We start from the raw sequence: 21,825 nt of genomic DNA on the forward strand, positions 1-21,825 counted from the left end.
TTCTTATAGCACATACGCAATTAATGGATACACATTTTATACCAAAAAACAGGATGATAAAAGTACTATGCAAAATAGTGGTGTTACCTTGGTAGCTGAAGCAATGCACATATCAAGTGCGAATGACTTAAATCCGAAATTTGCAAATTTGTCATATTTTGGGGTTATCGAGCGCATTTTGGTGTTTGATTACGCGAAGTGGGTTGAAAATAATAATGGCATACGAATGGATAAGTCGGGATTTTGGCAAGTGGATCCTAATAGGGTGGGATACAAAGATGAGCCTTTCATTCTAGCCTCTCAAGCTAAACAAGTGTTTTATGCCAATGATCCGACAAGTACGAAATGGTCTATAGTGCTTTTATCTAACAAAATAATTGATGAAAACATTGGAGATCAAGGTGATATTGGTGTTGTCATTGAATCTTGTACAAGAAACAATCAAAATGAGAATGAATCTTGTACTAGAAATGATCATAATGAGGGTATTTGGATCAAACCAACTATCCCCGTTGTTAAGAGTCGCGTAGAACATATTCCTACTATCCTCCTCGGTTTTTTCTCGTGAGATACGAACTGACTCTTCTTTTTATTTTTGAGTTTTGAAAATCAGATAGTCGCCACCGACTTTTATTTTATCCAATTAAGGAAAGGTTTATAAAAGAAATAGAAAAAGACCTTTAAGAGATTTTGGGTTCGGGGGTAGGTTATACAAAGGGAAGGTATTAGCACCCCTTTGTATCCATGGTTATCCATGGGCTCTTAATTGCTTAGCTCACTTTTTTGAATCATTTGTCTTGCTTTGAAATGCTTGTATGTGGTTTTAAATACCTTTGTAAATTAACTTTGTAATGATCCTTGTGCGGATGTATACAAAGTGTTTTATCTTTCGAAAGATGTTTTGAAAAAAGATCTTTAACTTCGTAATGATCCTTGTTTGGATATATACAAAATGTTGTCTTTTTTGAAAGTTTTGTTTTGAAAAACAGTGATATGTGAAACATTTGTTGTTTTGTTTGATTTGAGTAAACAATTAGGAGATCTACCCTAAGTTCATAAGGTCATTTCCTATTTTCTTTGACTGGATACAGAAAGAAATTATTTGAATTGCATTTGAAACAATAGAATTGATTTTGGAGAGAGTAACAGAGGGATTACCCTAAGAGGTGCAAGTGTGATTGTGTTTTATTTTCAGATATATTTGTCTTTGAAGTTAGTGATCTAGCGCTTCAGTTTTTATCTTTGTCATACACGCAGTTTTATATGTACAGAAATTAAAGTGCGGGAATGTAAAATGCGGAAAGTAAATCTACGCTATTACATCGATTGTGCGAGAAATGTAAACTACGCTATTTACATGAATTTTGACAACCTATACACTTATCTATGAATTCAAATTGCAATAAGATAAAGGGGAAATATTTTTGGATTTTTGGATGATTGATTTTAATCAAAATTAATGCATAATTAATTTAATTAAAAAATTAAGAATTAGAAATAAAATTTAAACCTAAAAAATTAAGTCTAAAATATGTCCAAGTTGCTTGTTAATTAATTTTTAAAATAAAACTAAGTTTTTTTGGGATTTTTGAAGTTATTTTGGAAATTATTAAGCTAATTAATTAATAATTATACAAATAATTATACAAATAATTTAAACTTAAAGAGAAAAATATTCTAAATATGCATAAAATTAGTCTATAATATATAAACTTGATTTAATAAAAAGAAAATATTTTTTTCTAATTTTTTGATAGGTTAGAAATAATTAAAAGATAAATATATAAATATTATCTAATTAATTAAACAAAATATTTAAATTATTAAGAAAATAACATATTTTTATGTCAAAAAATAATATATTATTTTATAAAACTAAAAATATTTTTTTTCATATTTTTTTGATTTTTAAAACTATTTTAAATAACTTTCAAGGAAAATTAAATAAAATGAAAAATAAAAACATTTGATCAGGTGTGGTTGGCTGGTAAGTTTATAGCATGGACTAGCGCATCATATGCATTGGATGGATGGCTGAGCAAATCTGATGGTGATTGGAGCGAAGGCGCATGGCACAAATATACCTGCAAAGCACTGAATCACAAGTTAATTTAAAACAAAACGCGCGCGCCCTTCAGCCAATAGGAAGAAGCCACGTCTCGTCTTCTTCCTCAGATCACATCTTTTACACCGCTCTTTTACAGAGAGCTGTAAAAAGCTTCGATCTATTATACCTGTTCAATACGAATAGGGGTTAGACACAAAAGAAATTTGGCGCGAGGTCATGGTTTGATTCGTCTAGTTCATACGAATTCAATGGTACCACTTAGAACCTGTAATTTTGCCTTAATCGTGAATCCCTAATTTTGAACTCAAGAACCCTAAAATGGTGATTCCTCATACAGGTGTCCAAACACCAATTAAGTTTCCAGAAACGATCAGAACATGAAAACAAACTCAAAGATATGATTACATCGTGTTAAATATGCATGTATGATTATATTTTTGTGAGTTTTGGTTTGAACAAACCGTGAGCTTTTAAGCTTGATTCTGAGGTATTTTAAAGCTTGAAATTGATTTGGATAGGTTCAGTGATGTTTAATGATCGTGTTTGAGTGTTTAGTTTGGATTGAAACTAGCTTAAACTCAGAATTCGAAATTTGAATTTCTTTGAAATTTTCAAGTTGCTACAAGTATGATACAAGCATAGGATTGGCTCTGAATTCGTGTCTCTCTTCCTACTGGAGTATGCTAAGCATTATATGAGCAACAAGAGTGCTTAAATCTTAAGCTAACAATTATTGATGGCTTTTGATTTTTTGAATTTTTTAATATATAAAGCTTTGAATTTTTGACTATGGCTTCATTTTTCTTCAACCTCTTGCTCTAGGCCTGCTGTACCATCTCTTTGTTTCAGAAATTAAGCCACCTTGGTGACTCATACTAAGGACAAGAGCCTTGGATAATTGTCTTGAACCATTTCTTTCTTAATTTAATTTTAAATGTAATAAAATTAAATTAAAAAGAAAAAAAAATGTCATGGGCCTAATGTTGATCATGGGAGCCCTTTATTATCATTAGAAACATGTTTGGATCATGAATGCTTGGCCTCTTTTGGTAGAAAAACATTTTTGATCAATGTTGGTTTCATGCATTTTCCCAAAAAATAGCCAACTTCAACAAGGCATATCTCCCTCAATTTTGATCATATGAAGGAGTTCTTGTACTTTTTAGAAACCTCAAGATGTCCTCTACAAGCTACTTTGGAAACTTTTTTGCATTTGGAGAAGTTATCTTGATGTTATGGCCTTTGACAAAAAACCACTTTTTGTTGACTTTGAAAATGACCTGTAATGTCCTGGCTCATATTTTCCAAATGGTAAATCCAATGACCATAGGATCAATTGCATTTGAAAGATAATTGAATTTCCTTCAAAAAAAGCTTTGGTTGGAATTTTTTGGACGAACGAGGAAAGAGTTATGGCCGGTCAAAGTTCAATTGACTTTTTAGGAGAAAACCCTAATTTTGAAACTTAGGATTTTGTTGATTTCTGATCTTTTCTTGATGAATTATGATCAACCATTGATCAAATGATGAATCTTTTGACAAAATATGGATGTTGACAAAAAATTTCATTTTTGACTGTCTGTTGACTTTTCGGTCAAACTGGTCGTTTGTTGACTGTTTGAGCTGCTGACTGGGCGTCTGAGCGAATTGAAGTTTGAAAATTTGTCTGGTGGTACTTTGAGACATTTGGAGGTCCATGAAATCCACTTGAGGTCTCAAAAAATTTGTTCTTCTGAAAAAAACAAAAACCCTAGTTAGGGACTGTTTGTGTAGAAGACAGTTAAGCGTACTTGATTTTTGTGCAGTGTTGAGTCTCTGCTGATCATGTGATTATCAGAAGACTTCTAGAACAAAAATCTTGGAATTTTGAAATGCAAAAGATTGATTTGATTGATGGTACAAAACACGGAGAATCGTGCTGTCAGCGGGCTTGACTGTCAACTGGCTGTCCGGGCATTAGTGTAACAGTTAAAGTGAAAATTCAACAGTTAAAGTTAATTTTTGTTTTTTTGTTTTTTTGTTGTGTTAATGGTGAAAATTTATTTACCTGAGTTGTTAAAAAAACACAAACATAATAAATAAATAGAATATATTGTACGCGAACGAAATTACTGATAAAAACCTTGAAAAATAATTAATGCACAGAAAAATAAATATTTAACTAGTAGAAAACACACATAATATTATCTTAATAATTAAACGACAGTACGACAGATAGTACGACATTTAATACTGACAGTACAAATATTACATAATATAATGAACAATACGACAAATAAAATAAACGGTACATTATTTGAAAGCGAAAGATACGACAAACTTTAAAAATGACGATTAAAAACCCATGCTATAAATAACAACGTATTGATGAACGGGAGTGTAAGCAACCCAGGTCCGCATTTTTCAGGACTATGCAGACAGAAAAAGGACATGATCACCACCAAAACAGTGATGACCTTAAGAAAAAACGTATCCATCCATTTTGCCATTTTTGCCGGGGAAGAAGAGAAAATAATTATGAGGTAGAAGTTTGAGAAATGAGTGAAATTTCATGTGATAATTTATGGAAAAAATGAGAGGTATTTATAGAGTGAAAAGAAGGATAGAGACGTTGGGGAATGAAGTGATTCCGTACAAAAAAAAGAAAATTTGAGTGGTAGTAGGATTTGAAAGAAAGTGTATGGTAGGGTTTGAAAAGAGAGATGTAGAGAATAAAGTTAGGATGTGATTTGAAAGAAAGAGATTTGAAAAGAAAGGAAAAGATTTGAAAACAATAGTATAGTACAAAAATTAGTGGGAAACAAAAACTAATAATAATTTACTTGTTACCAGTACAGTCTGAATCCCCGGACTCTGCGCCTGCAAAATTTAATTCTGTACCAATTGCGTCCGTACGATTTATTTGCAAATAAATCTCAAATAAATAGCGTGTGTGAAGTGATAAACAGTACTTGGCGTTTGTGTAAGAATAAATTCAACAGCGGACCAAAATACCGTATAAGAAATATTCTAAAAACCGAGTATTCATAAAATCAGGATATTTGTGAAATAAAATCCAAGATTATATGAAACTCCTAATTTTTAGACAGAAGTCTGTTGCCTTCTTTTTTTGAAAAAGATGCGGGCAAATTTTGGGGTATAACAGTTGCCCCTATTCAATCTTCTTAAACCTGAAGAGACCGATTGGAATCTGAAGGTAGAAGATGATTGAATATTTAGATGCCCAGAAAATTTGCACTTACCTCCACCGGAAGAGATGTTGGAAATTGCACTGAATGCTGTCTGAGAAATGTTGTTGGCAGATCAAAACATTACCTGCGAAGGGCTCTCAGATGCCATCTGGTGAATGTATTGATGGTTTATTCATCAGAATGAATCCTTTGATTATATCTTGATGAAGGATTTGGAAACCTCAGCGTTGACCGTTACGGAACCGTCCGAGATTACTGTTTTAAATCTTGGAGGCTGATCGTTACGGAACTGTCCAAAGTTTTTCCGCTTTAGATTTTGAATGTTGATCGTTGTGGAACCGTCTGAGGTATCCGTTTTAGATCTTTGAAGGTTGATCGTTGTGGAACTGTCTGAGGTATCCGCTTTAGATCTTGAAGATTGACTGCTTTAAGGAACCGTCCGAGGCATCGACTTAGATCTGAAGGTAGATCATTTTAAGGAACCGTCCAAGGTATCGACTTAGATCTGAAGGTAGATCATTAAGGAATCGTCCAAGGTATCGACTTAGATCTGCGTTGCTTGTTTTGAGTCCATAGGTGGTTCGGAAAGAGAGATTTCTTCAGAATGAATCTTTGGTTTGATTATATCTGAGAGGAATGTTTGTCTGAATAGAATCCAGGAGAATACTGCATGTGATTGAGAATAACTTTGCTGAGGATATTCGTCTACCTGAAAAACCAAGTTAGTGACATGTAATGTCATGATGCACGTAATGTGTATGTTGAGATTCTTAATCTAAATGAGAACCGTGCATGTTATATATGCGTTTGTCATGAAACATTATATGCTATGTATGAACATGTGTATGATGTATGATGTATGGACATGACTTATGCAGTTTAGAGCGTATCAAACTTCTAGTTGGGAAAATAAATCCCTGCTTGTTATTTTGGAAATGAAGGCATTGTGATTGTTGATGATCTTTGCTATCTTGTTCGAGTACACTCAGCTGGGGAACTTCCTTACAGACCAGGGTGTTCTGTTGAGGGATATTTGACTACCGCTCGAGAATGAAGGTAATTTAAAAGTTCTGATTTTGATGTACCCTGAATGGGAATAAGAAAGATGTGTAATCCTCCGATGCCCTATTTGATCAAATCTTGGTGTGGAGGATCACACCTTCTGGGGATAGTGATCTTGAACAAACCTGCTGGGGAATAAGGTTTCTCGAATCACTTTGTTGGAGAGAAAAATCTCATTGATGATTCTGCTGAGAAACGTATCTCTGTTGGGGAACTTTTCTTCTGATGCTGGTTTCGGGATGATATTCAGATAATTGGGACATTACTTGAATGTTATTCCTGTTTTTCATATAAACATTAGTCATATTCAAATGCATATGTTCATTCAAAATTATCATTAGGACGTTTACGTATTCAAAACAGAAAAGGTGAAAACATTGATTTTGAGCATGAACTGTATTGATTTTGAAAAAGAGCCTTAATAGGCGGATTAGTACAAGGAGACAAAAATCCTAGTAGTAGGAAATTATCATAAAACTTTGAAAAGTACTTATAAAGGGAAATAGCTATGTGAAAACAATCCAGTCAAGTTTCAACTCTGCTATTTCCAATCTGTCTTCGAGTATCTCATCCCTCACTTGTTGGAAGAAAATGATTGGACTGATTGGTGCCTTTGATGCGTTGAACATTGAAATTGAGTGGGTAGCCAAACGGGACATAGTCGTACGCTTTATTCCCTAACTTTTGCCTAGGCTGCCTTTTCAGGTTTTCAGCCTACCGGGATAATTATTTATTTAGTCTCTAATTTTTGCCTGGATCGCCCTTTCAGGTTTTCAATCCACCGAGACGCTCATTTTTTGCCTAAGTCGCCCTTTCAGGTTTTCAACTTAGCGAGCTTTTCTTTAAGCGAAGTACTTTTTGACTATGTCCGCATTTACAGGGTGTGGGAAATCCTCCCCATCCGTAGTTGTAAGCAACATGGCTCCGCCTGAGAATACTTTCTTGATTACAAATGGTCCCTCATAAGTGGGAGTCCACTTGCCCCTGGGGTTGCCTTGTGGTAAGATGATACGTTTGACAACCAAATCACCGGTTTGATAAGCCTGACTTTTGAATTTCTTGTTGAAGGCTTTGATCATACGTTTCTGGTACAACTGACCATGACAAATAGCCGCAAGCCTCTTCTCATCAATCAAATTTATCTGGTCCAACCGAGTTTGAATCCAATCGTCTTCGTCTAGATCGGCTTCTTTCATAATCCTCAGGGAAGGAATCTGAATTTCAATTGGAAGAACTGCCTCCATACCATAGACAAAGGAAAATGGAGTTGCCCCTGTTGAAGTACGTGCTAAGGTGCGATAACCATGAAGAGCAAAAGGTAACATCTCATGCCAGTCTTTGTAAGTCACTGTCATCTTTTGTATGATTTTCTTGATGTTCTTGTTAGCAGCTTCCACGGCGCCATTCATCTTTAGTCGATATGGGGATGAATTATGATGTTTGATCTGGAACTGCGTGCAGAGTTCAGTAATAATTCTGTTGTTTAAATTTATGCCATTGTCTGTGATGATCCTTTCAGGGATGCCATACCGACAAATGAGATTGTGCTTGATAAACCGGGCCACAACATTCTTGGTGACTGAAGCAAGCGAGGCTGCCTCTACCCATTTTGTGAAGTAGTCAATAGCGACCAGTATAAAACGATGTTCGTTGGAAGCAGTAGGCTTGATTTCTCCAATCATATCAATACCCCACATTGCAAAAGGCCAAGGAGCCTTCAGGACGTTTAATGGGACTGGAGGTACATGTACTTTGTCGGCATATATCTGGCATTTGTGACAAGTTCTGGAGTGATGATGGCAGTCTGTCTCCATGGTAGACCAGTAATAACCTGCTCTTAAGATTTTTTTAGCTATTGTATGTCCACTTGAATGAGTACCAAAGGCACCATCGTGTATATCTTCCATAATCTGTTCCGCTTCCTTCTTGTTCACACAACGAAGCAAAGTTGAGTCATGGTTGCGTTTGTACAGGATTCCATTACTCAGAAAGAATTTGGCAGCGAATCTTCTTAGAAACTTTCTATCGTTAATGGATGCCCCTTCAGGGTATTCCTGGGTTTCGAGATATCTTTTTACTTCATGGAACCATGGTTTTTCTTCCACTCCTTCAGTATTGATCTCATTGCAATAGGCTGGTCAATCCTGTCTGTTAAATGGTGATCATTGGCGCCTCATTGTCCCACCTGACTTTCAACATAGATGACATGGTAGCTAGGGCATCAGCCAGTTGATTTTCTTCGCGCGGGATATGTTCAAAAGTGATTTCTTCAAAATAAGGAATCAAACTCAGCACATATTCTTTGTATGGAATAAGATTCGGGTGCTTCGTGTCCCATTCCTCTTTGACTTGATAAATTACAAGGGCCGAGTCTCCATAGACTTCCAGGAACTTGATTCTTAGATCGATTGCAGCTTTGAGACCCAGAATACATGCTTCATACTCGGCTATATTGTTAGTGCAGTTGAAACATAATCTGGCAGTGAATGGTGTATGTCCTCCTGTAGGAGAAATGATCACAGCTCCGATGCCATTGCCAAACGCATTAGAGGCTCCGTCAAAAACCATAGTCCATCGAGATCCCGACTCGGGTCCTTCCTCCGGTCCTGGTTGTTCGTAGTTAGTTACTAGCAAAATGTCTTCATCTGGGAAGTCAAAGTTCAACGCTTGATAATCATCCACTGCTTGATGAGCCAGATGATCAGCTACCACACTTCCTTTGATCGCTTTTTGTGAAGTATACTGGATGTCATACTCTGTTAAGATCATTTGCCATCTTGCTATTCTTCCAGAGAGAGCAGGTTTTTCGAACACATATTTGATAGGATCCATTTTGGAGATCAGGAAAGTGGTATGGTTTAGCATATACTGTCTTGGTTGGCGAGCCGCCCATGCCAAGGCACAGCAAGTTTTCTCAAGCAGTGAGTATCTTGTTTCACAATCGGTAAACTTTTTACTAAGATAGTAGATTGCATGCTCCTTTCGGCCAGACTCGTCATGTTGTCCCACTACACACCCCATTGAATCTTCTAACACTGTTAGGTACATTATCAGAGGTCTTCCTTCCACTGGTGGTAACAAGATTGGCGGTTTTTGAAGATATTCTTTGATCTTATCAAAAGCTAGTTGGCATTTGTCGTTCCATCTTTCCACTTGATCTTTCTTCAACAGTTTGAAGATCGGCACACAAGTAGTAGTCATATGGGTAATAAATCTGGCTATGTAGTTCAGACGTCCCAAGAATCCTCTGACTTGTTTCTCAGTACGGGGTATGGGAATTTCTTGAATGGCTTTGACCTTGGCAGGATCAACTTCAATACCTTTGCTGCTGACGATGAAACCTAAGAGTTTACCGGATCTTACTCCAAAGGTACACTTGTTTGGATTCAGTCGCAACCTGTACTTCTTGAGTCTGTCAAACAGCTTGTGCAGATGACCCAGATGTTCTTCTTCGGTGTTGGACTTTGCAATCATATCATCAACATAAACCTCTATTTCTTGATGAATCATATCATGGAACAGAGCTACCATTGCGCGCTGATATGTTGCTCCTGCATTCTTTAAACCAAAAGGCATCACTTTCTAACAAAAAGTTCCCCAGGGTGTTGTAAAGGTTGTTTTTTCCATGTCTTCGGGCGCCATCTTGATTTGATTGTAACCAGAGAATCCGCCCATAAAGGAAAATACCTTGCATTGTGCAGTATTGTCAACCAGTACATCGATGTGAGGTAAAGGGAAATCATCTTTGGGACTTGCCCGATTCAGATCTCTGTAGTCTACACACATTCTGACCTTCCCGTCTTTTTTAGGCACAGGCACGATGTTAGCTATCCATGGAGGATAACTCACAACTTTTAGAAAGCCAGCGTTGAATTGTTTCTCAACCTCGTCTTTGATCTTCTTGGACATGTCGGGCCTACTTCTCCGCAGTTTCTACTTAACTGGAGTGCTACCTTCTTTGATTGGTAGGCGATGGACCACAATATCCGTGTCAAGGCCAGGCATATCTTCATAGGACCAAGCGAATATCTCAATGTAGTCTTGTAACATTAGAATCAGTCTTTGCTTGACATTGTCTTCTAGATCAGCCCCTATCTTGACTTCTTTCTTTTCTTCATCACTGCCCAGGTTGATAACTTCAATTGGCTCTTCATGCGGCTGTATAGTCTTTTCTTCTTGCTCTAACAGCCTTGCAAGTTCCCTAGGTACTTCACAATCTTCGTCACTTTCGTCCTCAGTTTGGTAGATCGGATTTTCAAAGTCATGATTGGCAATAGCAGAATCGTTATCAACAGGATCCAGAGTGAATGTGAATATGCATTTATTATGTGGGTGTGTGTAAGAACACATAGCTATTTGAAAATGAATGAAGTAAAGAAAGAAACAAAAAGGATCACAAAATTTGAATATGCAAACGTCCCATGATTTTATTGAATGAACATATGATCATGGTATGACAAACCCTTATAAAAAGGACCAGTGTGCTTCGGGCAAGGCACATGGCTTTTAAGTTCATGGTTCGATAGTACAGGAACCATTTTTATCTTTGAAAATATAAACAACGAAAACAGGAAATTGCATTTACTCTTGATCAAAGGAGATAACATCTTCAGCTTCCCAGTTGTTCAATCCATTGTTGTGAGTAGGGAATATCCAACTGCTCCAGTTGCAGTTGTTTTCTTCGTCTTCCACAACATTGACTTCTTTGGTGGTGAAATGAGCTGTTGATCCTTTAGGATGAGCAAGATACTCTGCTGGATACGAGAGCCCAGGCTGAGATACTTCTGTTGGCTAAGAGAGATAACCGATAAGACCGTCCCATCCAGTTGGGATGATATCTTTGACAGAGACTTGTGCACTTTGGGTAGTAGTGTACTGCATCAGGAAATCATTCTCGTTATTTGGTGTTTCCCAGACTTCTTCAGGAGCGACAGGGCTTGTGAGTGTCATATTGTCTTCGAAATGTTGATCCCATCCAGTTGGGGTGATGTCTTCAATAGCGATCTGTGAACTCAGGGGAGCGGAATACTTCACCATAAAGTCATACTTACCACCTGGTTCTCCCAGTGTATCCCAGACTTCTTTCGGACTAGGTGTACTTTGGTATTGCTCAGTAATGGGACTTGTGAAACTTTTGCAATCTTCAAACTGATCATCCCATCCAGTTGGGACGATGTCTTCAATGGAAATAAAAGAACTCTGAGGAACAGTGTACTTTACTAGAAAATCATACCTGCTGCTTGGTTCTCCCAAAGTATCCCAAATTTCCTTGGAAACAGGTGGAACTTCATTTTCAATAGCATTTACTCCTTGGCTGATGAAATGTGACATTAATCCTCCAGAACGAGGACTTTGATCGTTCTTCTGAGTTCCATTAGCATAGCCCAGACCTAGCTTATCGAACTTGTAAGGCACATCAAGGAGTTGTCCCCATACTGTGCAACCACCCCCTTCGATCACAGCTTTAGCATCTTTGAGAGAAGCCATAGTTGGAGTTATTTTTGTAGCAGGAGTAGCAGAAATATGTTTGGCAGTAGAGACATCTGGAGGGACCACCTCAAAAGATTGGCAGGGGGTTTCGATGAATTCGCCATCCATCTCAACATACTTGGAGTTACTCAGGTGGCTAACCACATATTCTTCTTCGCCATAAACTGTGACGCCCTTGCCTTTTAACGGATACTTTAACTTCTGATGCAGGGTAGAAGTTACAGCGCTTGCCCTATGTATCCAAGGGCGTCCTAATAAACAGGAGTATGCTGGATGAATTTCCATCACGTAAAAGGTAGAATCAAAGATCTGAGAGCCCACTCTGATCGGGAGCTTAACTTCTCCGTATACTGTTCTTGTTGATCCGTCGAAGGCTCTTACCACAACATCGCTTGGTTGTAACACAACTCTTTTGAAGTCAAGTTTTTTCAGTACTACTTTTGGTAACACGTTTAAGGAGGACCCATTGTCTACCAGCACATGAGACAGAGTGGTGCCGTTACATTCAATAGAGATGTGCAGGGCTTTATTGTGATTTTTCCCAGCAGGGGTTAAATCAGCATCAGAGAAACCGAGACCGTTATCTACTGTTAGATTGGCAACACAATTTTCAAATTGATCGACTGAAATCTCCTGTGGTACATGTGCAGCTTTCAGGAACTTCATCAGGGCTTTGGCATGAGCTTCTGAATATTTTAGTAGAGACAGCATTGAAATCTTTGAAGTAGTGTGCCCCAGTTGTTCGACAATATTGTAATCACTTTTGCAGATGATTTTCAATATTTCCTCCATTTCTTGCCTCGACGGATCTTCAATAGTGACTTCCACAGGTACTTGAATTGGTTCAACTAGCGGGTCTTTGCCTCGAGCGTTGATATCTTGATTAGGAACTGGGACCTGGACTGGATTAGTAGCAACATTTGGAGAAATTTCTGGTGAAAAGATCCTTCCACTTCTCGTAATCTTACTAGTACCCACAATATTATCAACAGTTGGAGTAGTAAAATTCATGGCCTCTTCAGTCAAGGTGTCTTGTTTAACTCCATGGATATAAATATTAGTGTCATAATTCCACGGGACAGCTTTGTCTGAGGAGTATGAAAATGGAGTCGGACTGGTGATGATTATCGATGCCACTCTGGGTGCAGCAGAAATTTTGAAGGGAGCTTTGGTAGGTATTTTCAATGGTATGTTAGAAACCACTGAGACGTCCTCTATCCTCATCCCATTAGAAAAAACTTCGCATAAATCGTCCATAGAAGGGAGCTTCTCAAACATAATGATACGACGATCCATCCATTTTTGAATTCCTCCTTTCAAATTCTCACACCCATTGGGTAGGTGTGCACAATAAAAGCAATCAGGGTCACAACCTGGGAATAAACCAGCTCGTATTAGCTTTTTTTTGACTTCAAGGAGCGGAGTTGACAATCCTCTCACATCATAGATATAAACAGTGTCTATGATAGCATTAACAGTCTTGTCGTGCTTTGGCATAGGTGCAGTGATGACATTTGGAGTCTCTGGAGGATTGAATTCAATTTCCCCAGCATCTATCATGTCTTGGATTTTATTTTTCAGGGCCCAACAGTGATCTGCGTCATGTCCAGGACAGTTGGAATGGTATGCACATGTTGCGTCGGGGCGATAACTCGGAGAGGAAGTGTTGAAATTCTTTGGAGGATCTTTCAATGTAATCAGATTTGCTTTTAACAAGTGTTGCAATGCTTGAGAGATTGGCATGTTGATTCTGGTGAAATTTCTTCTTGGTGCATCTGGTCGACGCGTATACTTCGGCGGTTGATCTTTTTGAGGTGCAGCTGCAGAGATCAGAACAGCCCCTACAGATTGGTGATGCTCACTTTTGCGGCTTTTTTGACTGTGCATTGTATTGACTTCATTTCTCCCACTGATGGGCCTCTTTGTAGTACCAGAGGAGGAGCCTACTTGAAATTTTTCCACTTTGAATGCCGATTTCGACACGCTCTCCAGTTAATATCAGGTCAGTGAAACCTGACAATGAGCTTCCCAGTAAATGACTATAGAAAGGGCCAGTTAAAGTGCCCATGAACATGTCGACCAGCTCGCGATCAGATAAGGGTGGTTGAACCCTTCCAGCTAGATCTCTCCACTTTTGTGCATACTCTTTGAAACTTTCTTTTGGGGCCATAGTCATGCCTCGTAGTTGAGTACGGGTTGGTGCAAGGTCAGCGTTGTATTGATACTGTTTGTAGAAAGCAGCAGCCAAATCTTCCCAGGTGTGAACTTTTGCACTTTCCAGTTGGTAGTACCACTCGAGTTGTGTACCCGATAGACTTTCCTGGAAGAAATGAATCCACAATTTGTTATCTGCTGTATGAGGTACTATCTTCCTCACATAGGACCTTAAATGCAGCTTTGGGCAAGAGACTCCATCATACTTTGCAAAGACAGGAACTTTGAACTTTGGAGGATGACAATATCTGAGACGAGTCCAAGATCAATGAAGTCTAAACCAGGTATTTTTTGTATCTCCATAGCTTTCATGCGTTCTTCCAATTGCTGGTATTTGCTATCACCCTGTTCGTCTTTGGAGTGATAATCCTCTTCATCAGGAGAGAGAGAGAGAGAGAGAGAGAGAGAGAGAGTTTGGCAGAACCCTGGTTGCTGTGGTTGTCTTCTTGATCACCTTCACCGACTACTTCAAGGATTGGCGCTTTTCTGCGCATCCTGGCTGGGACTTTGACTTTTCTCACGAGGTGGCTTAAACCTACAGATCCCTTGGGCTTCTTTTTCTTTTTAGTCATCAGGGCTTTTAGTTCTTGTTGCCCCTTTGCTAGTTCCAGAATTGCTATCTGAACTTGGGCGTTTTGTGCTTCGAGATTCTTGATGCTTGTTTCGGAATCCATCCCTTCTAACTGAAATAAACAGAGAGGAGATGAGAAACCTGTCATGTGAACCTGTTATGCAATGTTTATGAATGAAATGTATATGCAATGTTTTCAAGGATCTTAGAATTTAAATTTGTTTAAACAAAAGAGAAACAAACATTTATTAGTCAAACAATTTATTTCTTTTTTTTTCTTTTCCCTTTTTTTTGTTTCTTTTTTTTTCTTTCTTTGCCTTTTTCGGGTTTTACAAGATAAAATAAAGAAAATAAAGGATTCTCAAGCCTCCCATGGACGCTTTCTCTTTGCTCCCAAGAACGTGTTGATCTGATGTTCTTCATGGAGTTGTCTGGTGAGCTCCAACACTTTTCGTTCATAGTGTTGACAGTGTGCTTTGAAGGTGTCTCTTTCTCCCTTTAGTTGAACCCAAGATTTCTACAACTCTTCCGGGTCAGTTGGCATGTCTAGATGTAGAATAACTCGAGGTTCGTCCCCTTCGACTTCTGGCTCAATAGTCATAGGTAGAATAGTGGAATATGGCATGATGAACTTCTGAGCACGAGCACGCACCCATTTGAGGTAAGGCTCCATGGGAATAGAGTTCCATTGTCCTAAAGTCTTGCTTTCTACTTTGTAAACACTGCCCAACGCATGTAAAAACCTTCGTCGATATCTTTGGGAATCATCTTCGTAGTCGAACACAATGCCACGAATAATCATGTCATGAGGACCATTTCTTCGTGCATATCCGAATTGGCGCAAAGCTAAAGAGGGGTTGTAAGTGATGCCTCCCCTGATGCCAAGGAGTGGTACATTAGGGTACTCCCCGCAATGGTCAATGAGAGTGATGTTTCTTTGAAAGAAGTTGTTCCACCGAATATATGAATGAGACAAAGACATAATCCTGCGAGACCATTGCATTCTTTGCTCGTTTCTCAACACTGATCGGGGAAGGTGTAATGTAAACCATCTAGCCAGTAGTGGTACACAACACATAAGAGTCCCTCGCTTTTTCATGGTACGAGCGTGTAGAGAATGTAGAATGTCTCCCAGCAAAGTAGGTACCGGATTGCGGGTTAAGAAAATGTTGATAACGTGTACACTTATGAATTGGTCGGGATTAGGGAATAAAACCAACCCATAAATTAAAAGAGCCACAACTTCTTCAAAAGCCTGGTAACTTTTATCTTTTAATAGTGATCGAGCCTTTCCCATTAAGAACTTAGAAAGTAAACCCTTGACTCCACTCTTTATTTCCCAATTGGACTCGATTTTTGACTTTCGTATATGTAAGGCAGCAGCAATGATTTTAGGTTTTGGAATCTTTTCTAAACCAGTGAAAGTTAATTGGTCTCGAACAGGTAACCCAATTAGTTCAGACAACTCTTCCAAGGTGGGTACTAGCTGGTAATCAGGAAATGTAAAACAATGATGTTCGGGATCAAAGAACTGGAACAGGACCCATATCATGTCTTCTTCAAATTTTGAGGTAACCAAATCGAGTAGGTGACCGTGCTTTTTAGTGAATTGAGCATTTCTGGGAAATTCTAATATTAAGTCCTTAAGTTCAGATGGTACTGTTGAGATGTTGATCCTGATATAATCTCTGGTAGCGGGAGCCATTACCTGCAACAACAGAACAAAGTAAACTCTTCGATCCTTGAAATGATTAGTGAGAAAATGGTATGTTTATGATGCTTATGATGTCATGATGTCAAACATGTGGCACACACAAACAAATCACACAATAGCCTTAGGTTTAAAGGCTTGCACGAGGTTTATATGTGATACCCTCCCCACTGAAGTTTGAGTTGGTTTAAACCTGTCTTAAAATAGTATTCGAGTTCTATGATCCTTGGAGACAACATCTCAATACGGCACTTGGACGGCCGATTAAAACATCCCTCGAGGATAACCAACTTTGATCAACTTCAAAGCTAGTCACTTAATAGGCCACAAGTCAAGTTCAACTAAAGGTTCTAAGACAAATTAGTGTTTAATGACATTTCGGAAGCCTAACATACTCCTTGATCATTTTCAAGGGATATCAGTACAGACCAAAGTGTCGCACTAACGGTGACTACCAGATTAACCGTATCGGTACATGCCGTACAGTTTCCTTGGTCTATTGTCACATACTTAAGGTATCTCGAGATTCGGGTTAGACTCTTTCACACAAGTAAATACCCAAACAAACCTTTGAAAAAAATAGAACAATCAAGACAAGCAATTGAAAACATCGAAGTGATCTAAACTCTAAGGTAACCCCTTTTGAAAACATTTTGTTTTTTGAATATCCCCAGCAGAGTCGCCAGTTCTGTCCTCCTCGGTTTTTTCTCGTGAGATACGAACTGACTCTTCTTTTTATTTTTGAGTTTTGAAAATCAGAGAGTCGCCACCGACTTTTATTTTATCCAATTAAGGAAAGGTTTTTAAAAGAAACAGAAAAAGACCTTTAAGAGATTTTGGGTTCGGGGGTAGGTTATATAAAGGGAAGGTATTAGCACCCCTTTGTATCCATGGTTATCCATGGGCTCTTAATTGCTTAGCTCACTTGTTTGAATCATTTGTCTTGCTTTGAAATGCTTGTATGTGGTTTTAAATACCTTTGTAAATTAACTTTGTAATGATCCTTGTGCGGATGTATACAAAGTGTTTTATCTTTCGAAAGATGTTTTGAAGAAAGATCTTTAACTTCGTAATGATCCTTGTTTGGATATATACAGAATGTTGTCTTTTTTGAAAGTTTTGTTTTGAAAAACAGTGATATGTGAAACATTTGTTGTTTTATTTGATTTGAGTAAGCAATTAGGATATCTACCCTAAGTTCATAAGGTCCTTTCCTATTTTCTTTTAGAAAATTTTCTTTGACTGGATACAGAAAGAAATTATTTGAATTGCATTTGAAACAATAGAATTGATTTTGGAAAGAGTAACAGAGGGATTACCCTAAGAGGTGCAAGTATGATTGTGTTTTATTTTCAGATATATTTGCCTTTGAAGTTAGTGATCTAGCGCTTCAGTTTTTATCTTTGTCATACACGCAGTTTTATATGTACAGAAATTAAAGTGCGGGAATGTAAAATGTGGAAAGTAAATCTACGCTATTACATCGATTGTGCGAGAAATGTAAACTACGCTATTTACATGAATTTTGACAACCTATACACTTATCTATGAATTTAAATTGCAATAAGATAAAGGGGAAATATTTTTGGATGATTGATTTTAATCAAAATTAATGCATAATTAATTTAATTAAAAAATTAAGAATTAGACATAAAATTTAAACCTAAAAAATTAAGTCTAAAATATGTCCAAGTTGCTTGTTAATTAATTTTTAAAATAAAACTAATTTTTTTTGGGATTTTTGAAGTTATTTTGGAAATTATGAAGCTAATTAATTAATAATTATACAAATAATTATACAAATAATTTAAACTTAAAGAGAAAAATATTCTAAATATGCACAAAATTAGTCTATAATATATAAACTTGATCTAATAAAAAGAAAATATTTTTTTCTGATTTTTTGATAGGTTAGAAATAATTAAAAGATAAATATATAAATATTATCTAATTAATTAAACAAAATATTTAAATTATTAAGAAAATAACATATTTTTATGTCAAAAAATAATATATTATTTTATAAAACTAAAAATATTTTTTTCATATTTTTTTGATTTTTAAAACTATTTTAAATAATTTTACAAGGAAAATTAAATAAAATGAAAAATAAAAACATTTGATCAGGTGTGGTTGGCTGGTAAGTCTATAGCATGGACTAGCGCATCATATGCATTGGATGGATGGCTGAGCAAATCTGATGGTGATTGGAGCGAAGGCGCATGGCACAAATATACCTGCAAAGCACTGAATCACAAGTTAATTTAAAACAAAACGCACGCGCCCTTTAGCCAATAGGAAGGGGCCACATCTCGTCTTCTTCCTCATATCACATCTTTTACACCGCTCTTTTACAGAGAGCTGTAAAAAGCTTCGATCTATTATACCTGTTCAATACGAATAGGGGTTAGACACAAAAGAAATTTGGCGCGAGGTCATGGTTTGATTCGTCTAGTTCATACGAATTCAATGGTACCACTTAGAACCTGTAATTTTGCCTAAATCGTGAATCCCTAATTTTGAACTCAAGAACCCTAAAATGGTGATTCCTCGTACAGGTGTCCAAACACCAATTGAGTTTCCAGAAACGATCAGAACATGAAAACAAACTCAAATATATGATTACATCGTGTTAAATATGCATGTATGATTATATTTTTGTGAGTTTTGGTTTGAACAAACCGTGAGCTTTTGAGCTTGATTCTGAGGTATTTTAAAGCTTGAAATTGATTTGGATAGGTTCAGTGATGTTTAATGATCGTGCTTGAGTGTTTAGTTTGGATTGAAACTAGCTTAAACTCAGAATTCGAAATTTGAATTTCTTTGAAATTTTCAAGTTGCTACAAGTATGATACAAGCATAGTATTGGCTCTGAATTCGTGTCTCTCTTCCTACTGAAGTATGCTAAGCATTATATGAGCAACAAGAGTGCTTAAATCTTAAGCTAACAATTATTGATGGCTTTTGATTTTTTGAATTTTTTAATATATAAAGCTTTGAATTTTTGACTATGGCTTCATTTTTCTTCAACCTCTTGCTCTAGGCCTGCTGTACCATCTCTTTGTTTCAGAAATTAAGCCACCTTGGTGACTCATACTAAGGACAAGAGCCTTGGATAATTGTCTTGAACCATTTCTTTCTTAATTTAATTTTAAATGTAATAAAATTAAATTAAAAAGAAAAAAAAATGTCATGGGCCTAATGTTGATCATGGGAGCCCTTTATTATCATTAGAAACATGTTTGGATCATGAATGCTTGGCCTCTTTTGGTAGAAAAACATTTTTGATCAATGTTGGTTTCATGCATTTTCCCAAAAAATAGCCAACTTCAACAAGGCATATCTCCCTCAATTTTGATCATATGAAGGAGTTCTTGTACTTTTTAGAAACCTCAAGATGTCCTCTACAAGCTACTTTGGAAACTTTTTTGCATTTGGAGAAGTTATCTTGATGTTATGGCCTTTGACAAAAAACCACTTTTTGTTGACTTTGAAAATGACCTGTAATGTCCTGGCTCATATTTTCCAAATGGTAAATCCAATGACCATGGGATCAATTGCATTTGAAATATAATTTAATTTCCTTCAAAACAAGCTTTGGTTGGAATTTTTTGGATGAACGAGGAAAGAGTTATGGCCGGTCAAAGTTCAGTTAACTTTTTAGGAGAAAACCCTAATTTTGAAACTTAGGGTTTTGTTGATTTCTGATCTTTTCTTGATGAATTATGATTAACCATTGATCAAATGATGAATCTTTTGACAAAAAATGGATGTTGACAAAAAAATTCATTTTGACTGTCTGTTGACTTTTCGGTCAAACTGGTCGTCTGTTGACTGTTTGAGCTGCTGACTGGGCGTCTGAGCGAATTGAAGTTTGAAAATTTGTCTGGTGGTACTTTAAGACATATGGAGGTCCATGAAATCCACTTGAGGTCTCAAAAAACTTGTTCTCCTGAAAAAAACAAAAACCCTAGTTAGGGACTGTTTGTGTAGAAGACAGTTAAGCGTACCTGATTTTTATGCAGTGTTGAGTCTCTGCTGATCATGTGATTATTAGAAGACTTCTAGAACAAAAATCTTGGAATTTTGAAATGCAAAAGATTGATTTGATTGATAGTACAAAACACGGAGAATCGTGCTGTCAGCGGGCTTGACTGTCAACTGGCTGTCCGGGCATTAATGTAACAGTTAAAGTGAAAATTCAACAGTTAAAGTTAATTTTTCTTTTTTTGTTGTGTTAATGGTGAAAATTTATTTACCTGAGTTGTTAAAAAAACACAAACATAATAAATAAATAGAATATACTGTACGCGAACGAAATTACTGATAAAAACCTTGAAAAATATTTAATGCACAGAAAAATAAATATTTAAATAGCAGAAAACACACATAATATTATCTTAATAATTAAACGACAGTACGACAGATAGTACGACATTTAATACTGACAGTACAAATATTACATAATATAATGAACAGTACGACAAATAAAATAATCGGTACATTATTTGAAAGCGAAAGATACGACAAACTTTAAAAATGACGATTAAAAACCCATGCTATAAATAACAACATATAGATGAACGGGAGTGTAAGCAACCCAGGTCCGCATTTTTCAGGACTATGCAGACAGAAAAAGGACATGATCACCACCAAAACAGTGATGACCATAAGAAAAAACGTATCCATCCACTTTGCCATTTTTGCCGGGGAAGAAGAGAAAATAATTATGAGGTAGAAGTTTGAGAAATGAGTGAAATTTGATGTGATAATTTATGGAAAAAATGAGAGGTATTTATAGAGTGAAAAGAAGGATAGAGACGTTGGGGAATGAAGTGATTCCGTACAAAAAAAGAAAATTTGAGTGGTAGTAGGATTTGAAAGAAAGTGTATGGTAGGGTTTGAAAAGAGAAATGTATAGAATAAAGTTAGGATTTGATTTGAAAGAAAGAGATTTGAAAAGAAAGGAAAAGATTTGAAAATAATAGTATAGTACAAAAATTAGTGGGAAACAAAAACTAATAATAATTTACTTGTTACCAGTACAATCTGAATCCTCGGACTCTGCGCCTGCAAAATTTAATTTTGTACCAATTGCGTCAGTACTATTTATCTGCAAATAAATCTCAAATAAATAGCGTGTGTGAAGTGATAAACAGTACTTGGCGTTTGTGTAAGAATAAATTCAACAGCGGACCAAAATACCGTATAAGAAATATTCTAAAAACCGACTATTCATAAAATCAGGATATTTATGAAATAAAATCCAAGATTATATGATACTCCCAATTTTTAGACAGAAGTATGTTGCCTTCTTTTTTTGAAAAAGATGCGGGCAAGTTTTGGGGTATAACACCTACCAAAAAAAGAAAGAGACGTTAGTGAAAAAGGTAATAGTATATTCAATTCCGGCAACTTTCTTTTTTTGACACAAGTACTTTAGTTTGTTTGATACAAGTAGTATAGTTATATATTCCTATTCAATTAGTGTGTGTATATATATATATATATATATATA

The sequence above is a fragment of the Vicia villosa genome, unplaced genomic scaffold (genome assembly GCF_029867415.1).
Source record: "Vicia villosa cultivar HV-30 ecotype Madison, WI unplaced genomic scaffold, Vvil1.0 ctg.000423F_1_1_1, whole genome shotgun sequence".
NCBI lineage: Eukaryota > Viridiplantae > Streptophyta > Magnoliopsida > Fabales > Fabaceae > Vicia > Vicia villosa.